At 49.9% G+C, this 15,755-nt stretch overlaps 1 long non-coding RNA gene across 1 annotated transcript; it reads left to right on the top strand.

The window, feature by feature from the left end:
- Nucleotides 1–1,742: 1,742 nt before the first annotated feature.
- On the top strand, nt 1,743–3,819 carry LOC122684073. The gene is made up of 3 exons (XR_006337935.1): nt 1,743–2,411; nt 3,011–3,152; nt 3,244–3,819. It is a non-coding gene; the product is annotated as an uncharacterized LOC122684073 (long non-coding RNA).
- The last annotated feature ends 11,936 nt before the right edge of the window (nt 3,820–15,755 follow it).

Raw genomic sequence — 15,755 nt, 5'->3', positions numbered from 1 at the left:
TGGATTTCCCCTGCCTCTTTGGAGTGGGGCGCCGCCTCTGGTCTTGCCCCGGCCCGAGGGACCCTGACTCTTTGGGAGGACGGGGGCACGGGCGTGACTGTGGGCGAACGAGGGCGGACCGCTCCCGGCTGCTGCAGGCTGGCTAACGAGGAGGTGACTTCCGCTTCCGGGGAGGGTCATAGACGAAATGAAGAACTGCTTGGCGATACCGGAGAGAAAGGAACGGGCAGCTTTGCCCGTGAATTTCACGGAGGTCACCGGCTTGGGATGCCTGGGTTTCCACCTGCCGGGAAACCAGGTGACTACTGTGTGGCCGACACCTTGCCTGCCCTTCCGGCTCGTGACCTGCTGCCCCCCAGGGGCTCAGATCAGAGTTAAATGCATGCCTGCAGGGCCCCGGCTGAGAGCGCATAGGGTGGGGGGCCCTTCCCGTGGGCCTGGTGGCGGTCGGTGGTCCTGGAGGCGGGCTGGGCCAGTGAGGAGGTGAGGGGGAGGGACGTCCAGGCCGCGAGGCAAGCGCAGAGGCAGGGTGGGGATGGGGTGCCCGCCGGCCGGCCGAGGCGCACATCTGTCCGGGGGCGGTCACCAGTCACCCAGGGCTCCCGCTCCGTCCCTGACGCTCCCAGGGCCGCTTTCCTTCCTGGGAAAACCACTTGTCCATTTTCACACCAGAAACTTCTACTAAGACTTTCGCCATAGTCCCTGTGGTTGCCTTTAATCCTCCCCTTTTTAAACTTGGAAATTAGGACCAGAGATGGGAAACCTCTTGGGAGAGGTCAAGCCGCAAGAAGGAAGGAGAGCCAGGCTTTGATCCCAGAATCTTTGACTTTTGCTATTTTTTTTTTTTTAAAGCACCAACTCATCCTTCCTGAGAATGGGACAGTCCACGCTGGAGAGGAGGTCTGGGGAGGTTTTTTGAAAGCTGTGAAGCACTTTTCACATGCAAGGTCTGAGTAAATGAGACAGATTTACTTTATGGCTAGAGAGTCTGAGCTGCCCTGAGTTAGTATTAAGAATACGTTCCCTCTTTCCTTGTGTGTGTGTGTGAGTGTGTGTGTGTGTGCGTATTTGAGAGGGGGCCGGAGGAGAAGCCACATAAATCTTGATTAATTACTTCAGAAGTTTCATTTCAAGGGTGGAAAGCTTGGTTGCAATCCTGCCAGCCTCTGAAAACTGTCTCCTCTGGCACATTGCTGTGTTTCTAAGATCAGGTAGCTAGAACAGTAATTACAGCTCAGTCGTCTCTGTGTGTGTGTGTGTGTGCCCACGTGCTTGTTTTATATTTCAACTCACAAAAGGCTCAGGTTCAATGGACAGACCCAGCATTCCTGTGGGCACAGTGGACAGCTGGTTCTCTGGGCACACGTGTGTGTCTTCTGCGTGTATGAAGGCCTGGCCGCCCGCAGGTGGGTTTTGTGCATGCCGGGAGTGTGGTCCTGGTGTTGACCCTCGGTGACTGGGTGGGCACCTTGCTGGTCTTGTGGACCCGAATCCATACAGGTAATAGTGAAGGAGAGCCAACCAGTCCATCCTAAAGGAGATCAGCCCTGGGTGTTCATTGGAGGGACTGATGTTGAAGCTGAAACTCCAATAGTTTGGCCACCTGTTGCAAAGAGCTGACTCATTGGAAAAGACCCTAATACTGACAAAGATTGAAGGCAGGAGGAGAAGGGGACGGCAGAGGATGAGATGGTGGGATGGCATCACCGACTCAGTGGACATGGGTTTGGGTGGACTTCAGGAGCTGGTGATGGACAGGGAGGCCTGGTGTGCTGCAGTCCATGGGGCCGCAGAGTTGGACATGACTGAGCTACTGAACTGAACTGAACTGAACAGTGAAGACACTGAGCCTGTCTCCTTTCCGCGTCCCCCTTCTTCCTGCTCTCAAGGCTCCACCGTCGTCTGCACACACCTCTGCCTTCCCAGGAACCCAGGGCCCCCGGTTACCCCTCTCCTGGATCTTCATTTCCTCCTCGTCGACTGACCACCCCCACCCCACCCCGAGAACCGCTCTGCTGGATCGCTGCCTGGTTCTGAGCAGCTTTGATGGATTTCCAGCCGCTCCCCACCTCCCCTTTCTTGCCAGCCAGCTTCTCTCGGTCCTTAATGTTCTGAAAGTGAGTGACGGCATGTCTCCGGGTGGGCTTAACATTTTATCTTGCATGGTGTTGGGTGGAAAACGACCTTTCCATGAGGGGGCTTGTCTCTCCCAGCTCGGGACAATGTCTTGCTCTCTGTCTGGATGCTGCGTCTCTTCCCGTCTCGGTTTGTGCCTCTTGGAACTCCTGCAGGTCCTCATCCTCACCTGTATTTATGTTTTCTGTTTCTTTACGGTGTGTTCTTTGGAAACTTGCTGCCGTGTCCTGGGAGAACGACTTTGCCATCATTCTCGCCACAGTGATGTGAACTTTGTATGTTCTTCAGCCTTTATTCACTTTTTTTAAAGACTTCTACCTTCCTTTCCCGTGGCCTTCCTGGACTTTTGGTTCTCTCACCTGTCCTTGTTTGATGACCCCTTCCGTGGTTTTCCACGTGCAGCCCTTGCCCTCTAAAGCGCACTGTCCCTACTCACAGAGTAGCCGGGTTTTCACGTTGGGAGGTGCTAACTCTGCCCCGTGTGTTGGGCTTGTTGCCACTCCCTTGTCTCAGGGCTGTGATTCCTTCTAGACTGTTCCTTCCTTTTGGACGTGCTGGCTGACCACTGGGGAGTGGAACGGGGAGGCAGGAGCCATGACCTCGAGGCCAGGTGCCCTCGCCGATTGCAGGGGCCAGGCTGCCTTGCGGGAACGCCGGCTGCTGAGCTCTCAGGGACACTGCTTCTGGCTGTCTGCTCGGTCATCCAGCCCTGGGCCCGGCCTGTCCTCCAGGAGGCCAGCACCTGGGGCGGGATGGTGGGGGGAAGGGGATGTGCCAGCCCTAGCCCGGGGCCCCCGAAGCAGCACAGGAACTTTCAGGGAGCCCTCCTACAGCTTTCGTGACCCTCTTTGTCTTCTTCTCTCCAAAAAAACAGAGGATCTGGATGAAATAACACCCAGGGAATCAACTTTCTAGGCTGATTGCCACAAAGCGTGCAAAGATAGCCAGTGTCTCAATGTGAATGCAGAAGCTAGACATAAATCATCGTGTTTCTTTGGTCTGATCCACGTGGGATGGTATGTAATATTGCTCATAGGGAGGGCAGTGCATGAAGGGCTCATGATATTTTTATGGCAAAGCACTGTGCTTTTTCGTATGCCTTCCCAGGATCGTGAGAGACGGAGGGAAAGCCCTGAACTCTGGGACGGGCCCCAGGCCCCCTCCCTCCCCGCCTCCCTTCCCCACCCCACCCTGCTCTCGAGAAGACCGTTTCTTGCCCCGAAGTATGGAAACCATCGGCTGGAGGCACATTTTTTATGAATCTCCTCACCTTGGCTCCCCACCCCACTGAGCATATTGCAGACTGTTCCCTCGGTTCTTGCTGGGCGATCCTGCCAGGAACAGCCCCCAGTGAGGAGCTGAGCCTGGAGCTCGGTGCTGCCTTCAGAAGCAACTGTGACCCATCGCCGCTCTGCACATAGCCCTGGTCCGCGGGCCCCAGAGGCTGTGTTTCCAGCTTTTCCTTTCGTCCACCCATGGATGCTCTCGCCTCTCGTTTCTCCAGTAAAAGTGATGAGAGAAGCATCAGGAAACAAACCCCTCCTGATACGTGTCGGGAGATGAAACTCTTTTTCAATCATAGGTCACTGGAGGGGTGTGTGTGTGTGTTCTCAGTCGTGTCCGACTCTTTGTGACCCTATGGACTGTAGTCCGCCAGGCTTCTGTGTCCTTGGGATTCTCCAGGCAAGAATACTGGAGTGGGTTGCCATGCCCTCCTTCAGGGGATCTTCCCGACTCAGGGATTGAACCAGCATCTCCTGCATCTCCTGCATTGGCAGGTGGATTCTTTACCACTAGTGCCACCTGGGAAGCCCGGAGCCGATCTTTGTAATTACTTCTTTCTGTAGAACAGGCGTTCCTTGGCCTTTCCCGTTCATCCTGGGCCGCTGTGTCCTTCGCTCCTGCGCGCACACACGTCCAGCCCCTGCTCCGGGCGCCCCTTCTGTCCTTGGTGACGAGAGGCGGAGGGACGAGGATGCCGGGAGATCTCTGCCTGAAGGTCCCGGAGGCTCCCGGTCTCCGTTCACTAAACCAGCGAGTCCTCCTTTTTGCTTCTCTTGCGAGTGAGAAGCTCTCTGTGTGAGTTCTGATCTGGGAAGGATCAGAAATACCAGCTTCATGCTTTTCTGCTGAGCTGCCCTGAGGCTGGCGCTGGGCTGCCAGGTGCGGAGTCAGGCGTGAACACTGCGGGACCCTCACCCCTTGGCCTCGGCCGCCCACCCCCCAGCCCTGAGCACTGTGGAGTCTCCAGGTGGCATGCGCCAAATTTGGACTCCCTCAAACCAAGATAGAACACATCTATTTTCAAGATGGTTGCTGCTTTTGTATTATTATTCGTCTCTGAACAAGTTTGCCTCTTTCCAAAGCGTCTAATTTCCTTTAAGATTGGTTGGTTTCCTAAAGGAAATCCACCCTGAATATTCATTGGAAGGACTGATGCTGAAGCTCTGATATTTTGGCCACCTGATGTGAAGAGCCGATTCATTGGAAAAGACCCTGATGCTGGGAAACATTGAGGGTAGGAGGAGAAGAGAGTTGCAGAGGATGGGATGGTTGGATGGCATCACTGACTCAATGGATATGAGTCTGAGCAAATGCTGGGAGATGGTGAAGGAGAGGGAAGTCAGGCGGGCTACAGTCCACGGGGTTGCAAAGACGTAGACATGACTGAGAGACTTGCACCCACCCCTCCTAGAAGGAGGGCTGGGTGGTGTTGGCCTGGCTCCTGGCCCTGCTGCATATGGCTGGTGGTGACTTATCGTCAACCTCCAGGCCACCCGTCACTCCATCAGATGCTCCCCGAGGGTGGACTTCTGCAGCTCACCACTCTTTAGGAAAAGATATATTTGAGATCACACCACCCTGTGTATATAGCAGACTCTTAAGACCCCACTCCCCCTTTGATTCCATGACCTGGTTGAATTCTGAACCACAGCAGACATGCCTTCTTGAGTGCCCAGTGGACAGAGAAAATCCTATAGTCCACTCCTTCCTGTTTGTGTAGTTATGGTTTTGTAATTAAGTGAGAACCATGGGAAAAGGTAGATTCTGGCGGACTGGGCCACAGTTTAAATAGAAAGTGTTAAAATGTTCCTGCCACGTGGGCGAAGGATTAGTTACTTTGCTCACCAGATGCAAGAAAGATCCTACAAGTGACTATCTTAGGAGTTGTGATCCTAAATATGCTGAAATTTCACAAGAATTGCTTTTCTTGTGCAACTTTCATCATTCTGGTTAGGTTTCTAGCAACACTAGTAAAATTTGGAGCTGGGCAGAACCACTTCAAAGAATTAAACCACAAGAAACCACAGAGTTGAGTCACTTGAACAGAGGTTTTAGAAAAGGATTAAGTGAGAGGGAGAGAAATTGCCAGGGGTATTGAGTCCTTCTCTTGAACTCCTAAAAATGTGGAGAAAGAGCAACAACTTAGGTGTTTCTCCTGATAATGCAGGATGGCCCCCTCCAGAGTCTAGCCTGGCATATGTATTTGTCCTGTGCTTACATGAGTTAAAGAGAGACTGCTAAAAAGAAGAGACTGCTATTATGAAATTATGTAATCATTTTTGAGACTGTTTTGCTTTTAAATAGCTAGTAGTATTGGACATTTTAATGTTGAAAAGACCCCTAACAGTTTTTTAGTCTCTTTCCCTATCTTCTGTACAGTTTATTAATATGTCCATTTTACAGATGTGACAGTTGAGGTTCAAAAGTTTAAGGAATATGTTCACAAATTATAACAAGAAAGTATTAACTGTTTGTACTTCCCTATGTAACTTTAAAATTTTTCATGTGAATTCAGTATATATTGTCATGTACCATAACCTGTCAACATATGGCTGCAGGAATCAGCATTTTTCATTTGCTGCCCTGCTCCGTTCCTCCCATTTTTATTTGTTATGGTGTCTTGTTTGCGCTACAGGTTATTATGTTTCCAGGTTATAGAATTCTTTTAAGGACATAGATTCTTTAAATTCTTTGGTTTTGTGTAATTTTCTCAGTGTCAATGTTTTTAAATACACCTATACTTTTCTATGCTTTGTGCATTGAAATCCTGAATTTTTATAAGAAGAAGACAGTCCAGTCAGAGGGAAGAGCGGGAATGAGCAGAGGCTCAGAGGCAGGGGCAGAGCCAGACTGGGAATGAAGAGATGGAGTCGGACGTGGAGATGCCGGATGACAGGCCAGGGCGTCAGGGCTGCCCGTGGCAGGAGGCGGGCAGGCATGACGGGCGTGTGAGCACCTGAGTTTCTGGAGGCTCGGCTCAAAATGCTGGGGGAAATGAATTGGATGTGAGGGGACCAGCAGAGGGAGACAGTTCTGAAGTCATCGCCAAGATCTAAGTGAGAGACATGCATGCGTGCGTGCTGAGTCGCTTTAGTCGTGTCCAACTCTTTGTGACCCCACGGACTGTAGCCCACCAGGCTCTTCTGTCCATGGGGATTCTCCAGACAAGAACACTGGAGTGGGTTGCCATGCCCTCCTCCAGGGGATCTTCCTGACCCAGGGATCAAACCCAGGTCTCTGACGCCCCCTGCATTGGCAGGCGGGTTCTTTACCGCCAGTGCCACTTGGGAAGCCCCAGTGAGATAATGAGACCTAAATCCAAGCCACGGAAGTGGAAAACGGATGGGGAGTGCCATGACAATGAACCTTCTGCCTCTGCTATGCTCTCTCTGCTTCCAACCCTCCATTCAGAGCCTGACCTTCAACATCGGCAGGTGGGGAGACTTGGGTCTTATACATGCCAGGCCACCAGTCAAGCAGGAAGCTGGTTTGCCCGGGCATGTTCAGTGAGCGTGTTGTTGAGCTGAGATGGACAGCAGGACTATAGTGGCCCCTGGGAGACCTCGCAGAACATGCCAGCCCATCTGAGCATCTCTGTCCAACCAGGTCTTCCCATGAATACCAGGGAGACCCTCGCAGGCTGCCGGGTGCTCAGACCAAGCCCAACTGCAGTGATGTTGAGTCTGTCATTGTTGTGGCTGTTTATCCATCTGAGGGTTTAGCCAATCTGACATCCGTTCCTAATGCCCTTCCCAGCGGTCTCCTCCCCCACAGTGCTGTGAAGAGCAGCTGCTGGCCTCGGAGCCTCCCTCAGGTGTGGAGGTGGCCGTGGGACACTGCGTGGCCCGCGAGACACAAAGCGAAGAAGCTCACGCAGAAGGGACAGGGAAACCTCGTGCGTCCCTGCGGAGGCCATGCTGCTGCTGCCCCTGCGGCCCCCTGGCCTGAGGCCACCCACCCCTGGACACACACACGTGGCAGCTATGAGAGGCAGGACGACGATGCTGGAGGTGGTGTCCGCGCCGACGGTGGAAAGAAGGGAAGTCGGGGGTGTGAGGACCACACTGGCCTCCGCATCCTTCTGCTCCTCTTGTCTCAGAGAAACCAAGCCCCGTAGTGCAGCCTCTGGAGGTGGGCTTTCTGTAGCTCAAGTGTTTTCCTGCCTGATACACAGTGGCTTTTCTCCTTCCTTAGGAGCCAAGGGTTTCCTCACAGGTCGAGGCTAGCACCTCGACCTAGCACCACAAACCTAGCACCTCTGTGGTCACATCAGCACTGCTTTTACCTCTGGGTTTGGTAACATAATCTTGCTAACATCAGTAATCGCAACAGTAGTAATGTCAGAAGTGATGTCGACAGTAATAGTTTTATCCTGTAAAATTTAACTCAACATTTCCCTCTCTCCATACAAAACCCTCATATGCATGTTTTTAGTGGTTTTATTCCTAGTGACCAAAACACAATGGAAGCAAACCAGATGTCCTTCAATAGGCAAGTGGATGGATAAACTGTGGCTTATCCAGACAATGAAATCTTATTCGTCTCTAAAAGTAAATGAGCCATCAAATCAGGAAAAGATGTGGAGGAAACTTACATGCATATTTGTAAGTGAGAGAAGTCAGTCTGGAAAGACTGCCTACTCTATGGCATCGACCATAGGACGTTGTGAAACAGGCAGAACTGGGAAGGCCAGCACAAAAATCAGTGGTTGCCTTGGGTTAAGAAGGAGGGAGGGGGCTTACCTGGGGCTTAAGAATGTGCCTGTCAATGCAGGAGACATGGGTTCAATCCCTGGTCCAGGAAGATCCCACATGCTGCGGAGCAGCTAAGCCAGTGTGCTACAGGTACTGAGCCATGCTCCATGACAGGAGAAGCCACTGCAATAAGGCCAAGCGGCACGACTAGAGAGGAGTCCCTGCTTGCTGCGGCTAAAGAAAAGCCCATACGTAGCAACAAAGACCCAGCACAGGCAAAAGTAAAAGAAAATTAAATAAATAAATAAGATCTTTCAAAAAGAGGGAGGGAGGTGTGAACAGAGGGAGCATAGGGTTTTGAAGGCAGTAAAACCATGATATATGATGCTATAATTGTGAATACAGGATACATGTATTTGACAAAACCGATAGAATGTGCTACGTTAGGAGTGACCGCCCAAGGTAAACTGTGGACCGAAGTTAATAATAATGGATTAATATTGTTTCATCAGTTGTAACACGTCCATTATGTCAATACCAAGTATCAGTGATAGGGAACCAGAGTCCGGGGCAGGAGGGGATTATGGGAACTCTCTCTGCTTTCTGCTCAATTTTCTGTAACCCTAAGACTATAGTGAAGTCGCTCAGTCGTGTCCGACTCTGCGACCCCATGGACTGTAGCCCACCAGGCTCCTCTGTCCATGGGATTTTCCAGGCAAGGGTACTGGAGTGGGTTGCCATTTCCTTCTCCAGGGGATCTTCCCAACCCAGGGATCAAACCCAGGTCTCCAGCATTGCAGACAGACACTTTACCGTCTGAGCCACCAGGGAAGCCCAAACCTAAGACTGCTCAAGAAGAAAGACTGCTCAAAGAAAAAAGTGCACTAAGTTTTAAAAGGCACAGTGGTGAAGGATCTGCCTACAATGCAGGAAACTCGGGTTTGATCCCAGGTCAGGACGATCCCCTGGAGGAGGGAAAGGCAACCCACTCCAGTATTCTTGCCTGGAGAGTCCTCTGGACAGAGGAGCCTGGTGGGCTACAGTCCATGGGATCACAAAGAGTCAGCCAGGTCTGAGTGACTGAGCCCACAATTTTAAAAAGTGATAAACTGCTAACAACCACATTTCTCTCTCTTACCTCTTGAAGGAGTATTTTAGAAATTAATATTTCATCCTTGAATGTTGTAAGGTGTAAGTAGGAAGTGCTATTAAGTAAATGGTTTTAAAGCACTTCCCTGATAGCTCAGCTGGTAAAGAATCTGCCTGCAATGCGGGAGACCTGGGTTCGACCTCTGGGTTGGGAAGATCCCCTGGAGAAGGGAAAGGCTACCCACTCCAGTATTCTGGCCTGGAGAATTCCATGGACTGTATAGTCCGTGGGGTCACAAAGAGTCAGACACAACTGAGCGACTTTCACTTAAAAGCACTTCTGTAAGAACGGAGAAGATGAAGGCTCGGAGTCACAGACGTGCCAGGGAGTCAAGCCTAGTGTATGAAGTTTGGTTAGAAAGTTCCAATAAACGCCAAAACGCTAGCTTGGCAGCAAGCTAAAAAAAAAAACCCCAAAACCAGATTCTTTACTTTTCAAGTCTCCCTTGTTTCCGTTCATAATTCCTCCTGATGCTGGATTTAAAATGTCACCTCGGGGTGGCCGGGAGAGAGGCTGCTCAGCCATTTCACAGTTAGGAGAGGTCAGAAAACCCACAGCCCTGAACAGGAATGCACTGTGGCCATGTTTTCGTCGTAACAAAAATAAAAAGTGACTGAGCAAACACACGGAAAAGGTTTCCTTCGAGAGCAACCGGGGCAGAGTGGGAAGAACCATTGAGCGTGTTTGAGCCTCACGGACTCGGGGGACGTGGTGAGGTGCATCCAGACAGCCGCAGACCCAGTCCTCCGGGCTGACCTTCCGAGTTGAGAGGTGCGGCTTCCAGCCCCTCCCAAAGTTCCCAGGCTTCTGGAGACTTTCCCCTATTTCTTTAAGAAGACTGAATGAACACCTCATGGGAAAAATGTCACAGATTCTACTGCAATAATAATACTGAAGAACTTCCATTCAATAATACTGAAGTCGAGTTTCAGGGGAGGTGGGAAGTGTGTGTAAAATTGAGGTGCAGGACGCTTTTCGTATGTTTTCTGCACATGCTAGAAAACAGGACCAGTCCAGGGCACGTGCTTATTACCATGACTCCAACCTCGAATTCCGGCAAAATCTCACCATGATGGGTGAAGACGGTTGCCCTAGAAGCTGTGCTGTGAGTGAGCACACTCACACTCACATGCTCAGTGAGAGGTCTGGGACCTAAGTTGAGGACACAGGATACACACAGGTGAAAACTGAAAATGGGAATTAATCATGGCAGAGGCCACGCGGTGAGAATGAAGCCGTGCAGGAGGCGACGGGCGGTCTGGAGCCGGGGAGCAGACTTTGAATCCTGGCCAGGGAAGTCATCCAATTTCTCGTGTCTCACTGCTTCATATGAGAAATTGAGGGTAACAGTCCCCACTTCAGGGGGTTACTGGGAATAGGAAATACGACATGTCAGCAAGTACTTAACCCATTTCCTGGAGCAGTACGTTGTTGATCAATGTTAACTATTTATTATAAATTATTACAGCGACTGTGTGATAAAGGGCTTCCTCGAAGCCTAGTGGGTAAAGAATCCACCTGCAATGCAGGAGACACAGGAGACGTGAGTTCGATCTCTGGGTTGGGAAGACCCCCTGGAGAAGGAAATGGCAACCCACTCCAGTATCCTGGCCTGGAAAATTCCATGGACAGAGGAGCCTGGTGAGCTACAGACCAAAGGGTCATGAAAAGCAGGGGACAGCTGAGCCACTGAGCACACACGATATGCTGTTGATCAGTGTTAACCATTTATTACAATTTACTACAGCAGCTGTGTGATGAAATGCCAGTTGGGGAGTCTGGACTCTGTAGCTAGAACAGTGCCTGGCACTTTGTAGGTCTTTGATAAAAGTTTGTTGAATGGATAAATGGAGCCAGTGCATCCTTCATTAGAGGAAAGCAAGATCACCACTCATACAGAGTGGGCAATGACTCAACCTGGACCTGGAGGATTCAGTGGGAAGAAGAGTTGGAAAATTAAACCAGAAGAAAAGGCAGGTGGTGCTGAAGGGTGGTGATCAGACCCCTGTCAATGGAAGAAGGGGTGTTTGGAGGCAACCTAACTAGGATGGAGGATGGAGGCCTTTGGAAAGGCCCTCGAACATGAGGGTCAAGAGTTGGAATTTCCCATCATGCACCTGAGGGTGAGGTTCCCAGAGGAGGAGTAATCCAGCATTGCTCATGAGGTCCACTGGAAGGGCAGCCAACCATGGTGGGGACCCAGGCAAGGGAGGTGCTGAGCAGTGGGACCTGAAGATGTGGACCCGGGAAGTAGCCGGTCCTGGGTCTGGGATGTCCCGAGGAGCTCAGAGGATGTCCCGAGTAAGATAGGGCCAAGTTTGATCTAACATTTCAGCCTTAATTGAAGTTCTGCAAAGCTTAGCGGGGAAAGAGTGCACAGGTAATACCCTACTAGGAGACACCGTGAATTTAGAACCAGAGTTGGCATAGTGACATCTGTTCTGTTGCCTGTGACCTAACTGGTTACTCTACAGAGCTGGTGAGTAGAGTGCGATTCTGTGTCGGTTCAGAAGTGGTTTTTCAGATCTTCCCCCAGCCAACGAGACACCACGAAGTAGTGGGTGTTGCTTATATCAGCCTCCAAAAAGGTCTCTAGGACTTTAGTCCATCCCCAACCCTGACCTTTAGAGCCTGAAGGCACATATCAAGATGTGATATGTTTGAGCCAAAGATAACTCACCTTTCTGCATTAGCCCAAACTTACTTGAAAAAAGGATGTGCAAAGAAATCAGTAACTTTCCAAAAAGGACACAAATGTTTTATTAAATCTGGATAAGAGACAAGATCTCCCACCTCTTACCACAGTTTCACATGGTTTCATCTAGTTTTTGCCATCGGTTTTATTCACTGTGTAGTCTGCTTTACATCTGAGGGCTTAATGAGATCAGGCTGGTAATCAGCCTTTAATTCAGATTTCACTTTCTTCAGTGCTTTAGACTGCTGAGGTTCAGTTGAAGACCATGTGTGTGTGCTAAGTCACTTCAGTTGTGTCCGACTGTTTGCAGTTACATGGACTGTAGCCCACCAGGCTCCTCTGTCCATGGGGTTTCCCAGGAAAGAATACTGGAGTGGGTTGCCATTTCTTTCTCCAGGGACAAACCATGTCACCATGAGTGAATTATGTGGGATTAAATACTTCACATCAAACCATATAAGCTTGTTAAACATTTAGCAAAGACTGTACTTTTCTGTGTATAAGAATAACTTTTAGAACGTTCTCTGGGTTTTCCTACTCAGATCAGAGAGCATGTTTTAAATTCTGGAAACTAACCTATTTTCCAAGTCAGTCTCACTTCACTTTTTAAGGGAAATGGTATAACAATAAAGAAGTCTAGTTTAATAAGGATAAAGGACAAGAGACTGGACTAGATTTATACAAAATAATAATTTTTAAAAGAAGTCTCTTACATCAACATCCTTGTTTTTATATTTTAGCCCTTATTATTGTAATTATATAATAGTTTAAATTTTTATTTTCCCATTTTTCCCCCTAAGTCGTTTTTACTTCCTATCAGCAGTAAAACAGCCAGCCTGCCCCCGTGGGGAGTGCACACAGATGAGGCTCGCTGTGTCTTCCCCAATTCCTCTCCCATGGTGACCACAGGAGGAGGGCGAGGGGCTCCTGACTCCTGTAGAGGAGAGGCACGCGTCTGACCCTCAGGACTGGTTCTCAGTTCACACCAGCACCGCAGCATCTCCCGGGAATGACAAGCATGTGGATTCTGCAGTCCCACCCCCAACACACGCCCCCTGTGGTGGGTTTTGGTGACCACTGTGATGTCACTAATGCCGAGTTGGGGAACCAGTGTGCCCACAACCAGCTCTTCCGAGAGAGCCGGAAGGGGAATGGGCAGGTCCTTCTATCATGTGACGTCTGCTTTCCTAAAATACAATGCGTTTGCAAAATTGTGCATTAAAAACCACAGGACTTATAGGGAAATGCAAGGAGGGCCACAACACTCAAAAACTTTATTAGTAACACAGAATGAACGGGCAGCAACTCAATAAATGTGGCAGCACGTTTGTCCATGTTGACTGGTTAAGAAAGAAGGATATTGTGTGGATATTGCAATGAATGCATCACTTTGTAAGGTCACCTTGAAAAAGCCTGAAGTTTGCTTGTGGAAGTGAAGGCCCATGTTGCTCGGGACTCAGCAGTCCCAGCACCCTGCCTGCAAGGGGAAGAGAACTAAAACCAGAGAGAGACCCCAAGAGCTAAAGAACAGGGAGAGGAAAGGGGAAATTGAGGAGGGCGGGCCCAGGGCAAGGGGTGCAGCTGATGTTACAGGGACGGGCCGGCGGGAGGGTCTTCTGAACCAGATAGAAAGTCAAGCTGCAGATGTGGTCGGCTTGTCGTCCTGGCGACCCGAGCACGCGTGCCCTTTATGTGCCGCCGCTGCGGTCTCCTGGGTCACGTGATGAAACCCTCGTGGGCAAGCCGAACAATGCTCAAGTCATCCCCTTATGTGTCGTCATGCTGGAACAGATCCGCATGCGCCCGAGCGGGACTGGCTGCATTTACACCAGGACACTGTTAATCCTCCAAGTCAGGGCTGTGTCCCCCGCCCCCTGCACCCCGCACACCTGTTAGATACTTCCCAGCGCACTGCTGATTGTAAAACACTGAATTTTTATTTACCAAGTGCCTAATAAATGGTCAGAATTAATGCAGTTTCCCCGGGCAGAAGTCAAGCGGGATTCATGGAACACACTGGAACTAGAAGTGGCCAGGGCGAAGCAGGTGCCCCAGAACAGAAACAGGGTGGCCAGCACAGCTGAGCAGATGTCCCCACTGCTGACGGAGAGGACGCTAGTGACTCCCAGAACACACCTGCTCCACCATCCCCTGCAGGTGCAAAGAGACACTGAAGATAAGCTGTCACAAATTCTTAGCATCTTTTGTAATTATTTTCAAGGTGGGAACAAAACAGGGAATGACAGCAAGCTCCAGTGAGACTTTAATTGTTTTGTGAAGATACTTTAAACTGACACTTTTAACTCTCCTGCCAAATCCCACTGCATATATGGTTTACTACATTTATTGTTGACAAGACTGGATGAGAGATTTAATAAATGAGGTGGTAGCAGACATTTATCGAACAAAATTTTATGAGGAAAACAGAAATGTGACTTTTTAGGGTCCTTGCCATCAAGCGTGAAGAGTAAGATCTGACTCGTAAATCATCATGCAAACAGCACAGCAAAATGAAGGCTCCGTGGACGCAGGAGACAGCAAAGACTGTGTGGGTCCAAAGAGACCCCTCTCCTGGAAGGGCAGCATGTAGGGTGTGGGATTTCAGCCTGGCTTGGAGAAGAGGGGAAATGGCAAGGTGAACACAGGCTCCGTGTGGTTGGGCAGCAAAGCCTGGAGTATTTTCAAAGGACCAGAGGAAGTTGGGTTTAGGCAGACAGGGTCAGTTCAGTTCAGTCACTCAGCCGTGTCCGACTCTTTGCGACACCATGAACCACAGCATGCCAGGCCTCCCTGTCTATCACCAACTCCCCGAGTTCACCCAAACCCATGTCCGTTGAATCCGTGATACCATCCAACCATCTCATCCTCTGTCATCCCCTTCTCCTCCTGCCCTCAATCCTTCCCAGCATCAGGTTAAGAAGGGATAATCTCTGTACCTCTTTTAAGACAGTACCTTAACGGCTGTAGAAATAGGGAAACTTCCATTGGTTTCAGACAGATTTGTGTCAGTTTCCTTATTATAGGTTTGTTATTGTTGTTGAGCTTCTAAGTTGGGTCTGACTCTTGGCAACCCCATGGACTGCAACACGCCAGGCTCCTCTGTCCTTCACCACCTCCCGGAGTTTGCTCAAGGTCATGTCCATGGAGTCGGTGATGCCATCCAACCATCTCATCTTCTTAGTGAGTTATTAATAGCTCTTATCTGCTGATCATCATTCTAAGTGATCACTTAATACTTACAACAACCGTATGAAAGAGGTAATATTACTATCCCTCTTTTATATGAGGAAACTGAGGCAGGAAGATTTTAAGTGACTTGCTGGAAATCACACGATTACTGAGTTTCAGGTTTGGGTGCAAGCCCAGCCAGGGTTCCTAACCTTCTCACCCTACCTCCTGTTTGAGCTACACCAGGAGGTTTTGGAACATCCTGAAGGCAATTGGGGATGGTGTTTCTTGAAGAAACACTATGAAGTTCTGTGTTTTTCTTAGGAAAAAAATGGGCTATTATTGCATCAAAATTTGGAGAAAGTTAGCTTTATTCCTGTGTGTCCTCAATGACAAATGTCACTGAATTGTGCATATCGTTAGTTCATTCCCAATAACCAACTAATCATATTTCACTTTATTCAAGACCTTTTATAAAATGGCAGCTACGGGCTGAGGACGGAATGGCTCTGAGCTCTAGGGAGAATTCGCAGGGAGGCATGGACAGGTATGGGTCCTCAAGAAAGAGAGCAGGGCCTGGAAGGGACTGCTCTGTGGGGCGTGTCGGCAGACAGTGATGGAGAGAATC

This window comes from Cervus elaphus, chromosome 26, assembly GCF_910594005.1.
Source record: "Cervus elaphus chromosome 26, mCerEla1.1, whole genome shotgun sequence".
NCBI lineage: Eukaryota > Metazoa > Chordata > Mammalia > Artiodactyla > Cervidae > Cervus > Cervus elaphus.
Note: the sequence above shows the minus strand (reverse complement) of the source record. Positions and strands in the feature narration are given on the sequence as shown.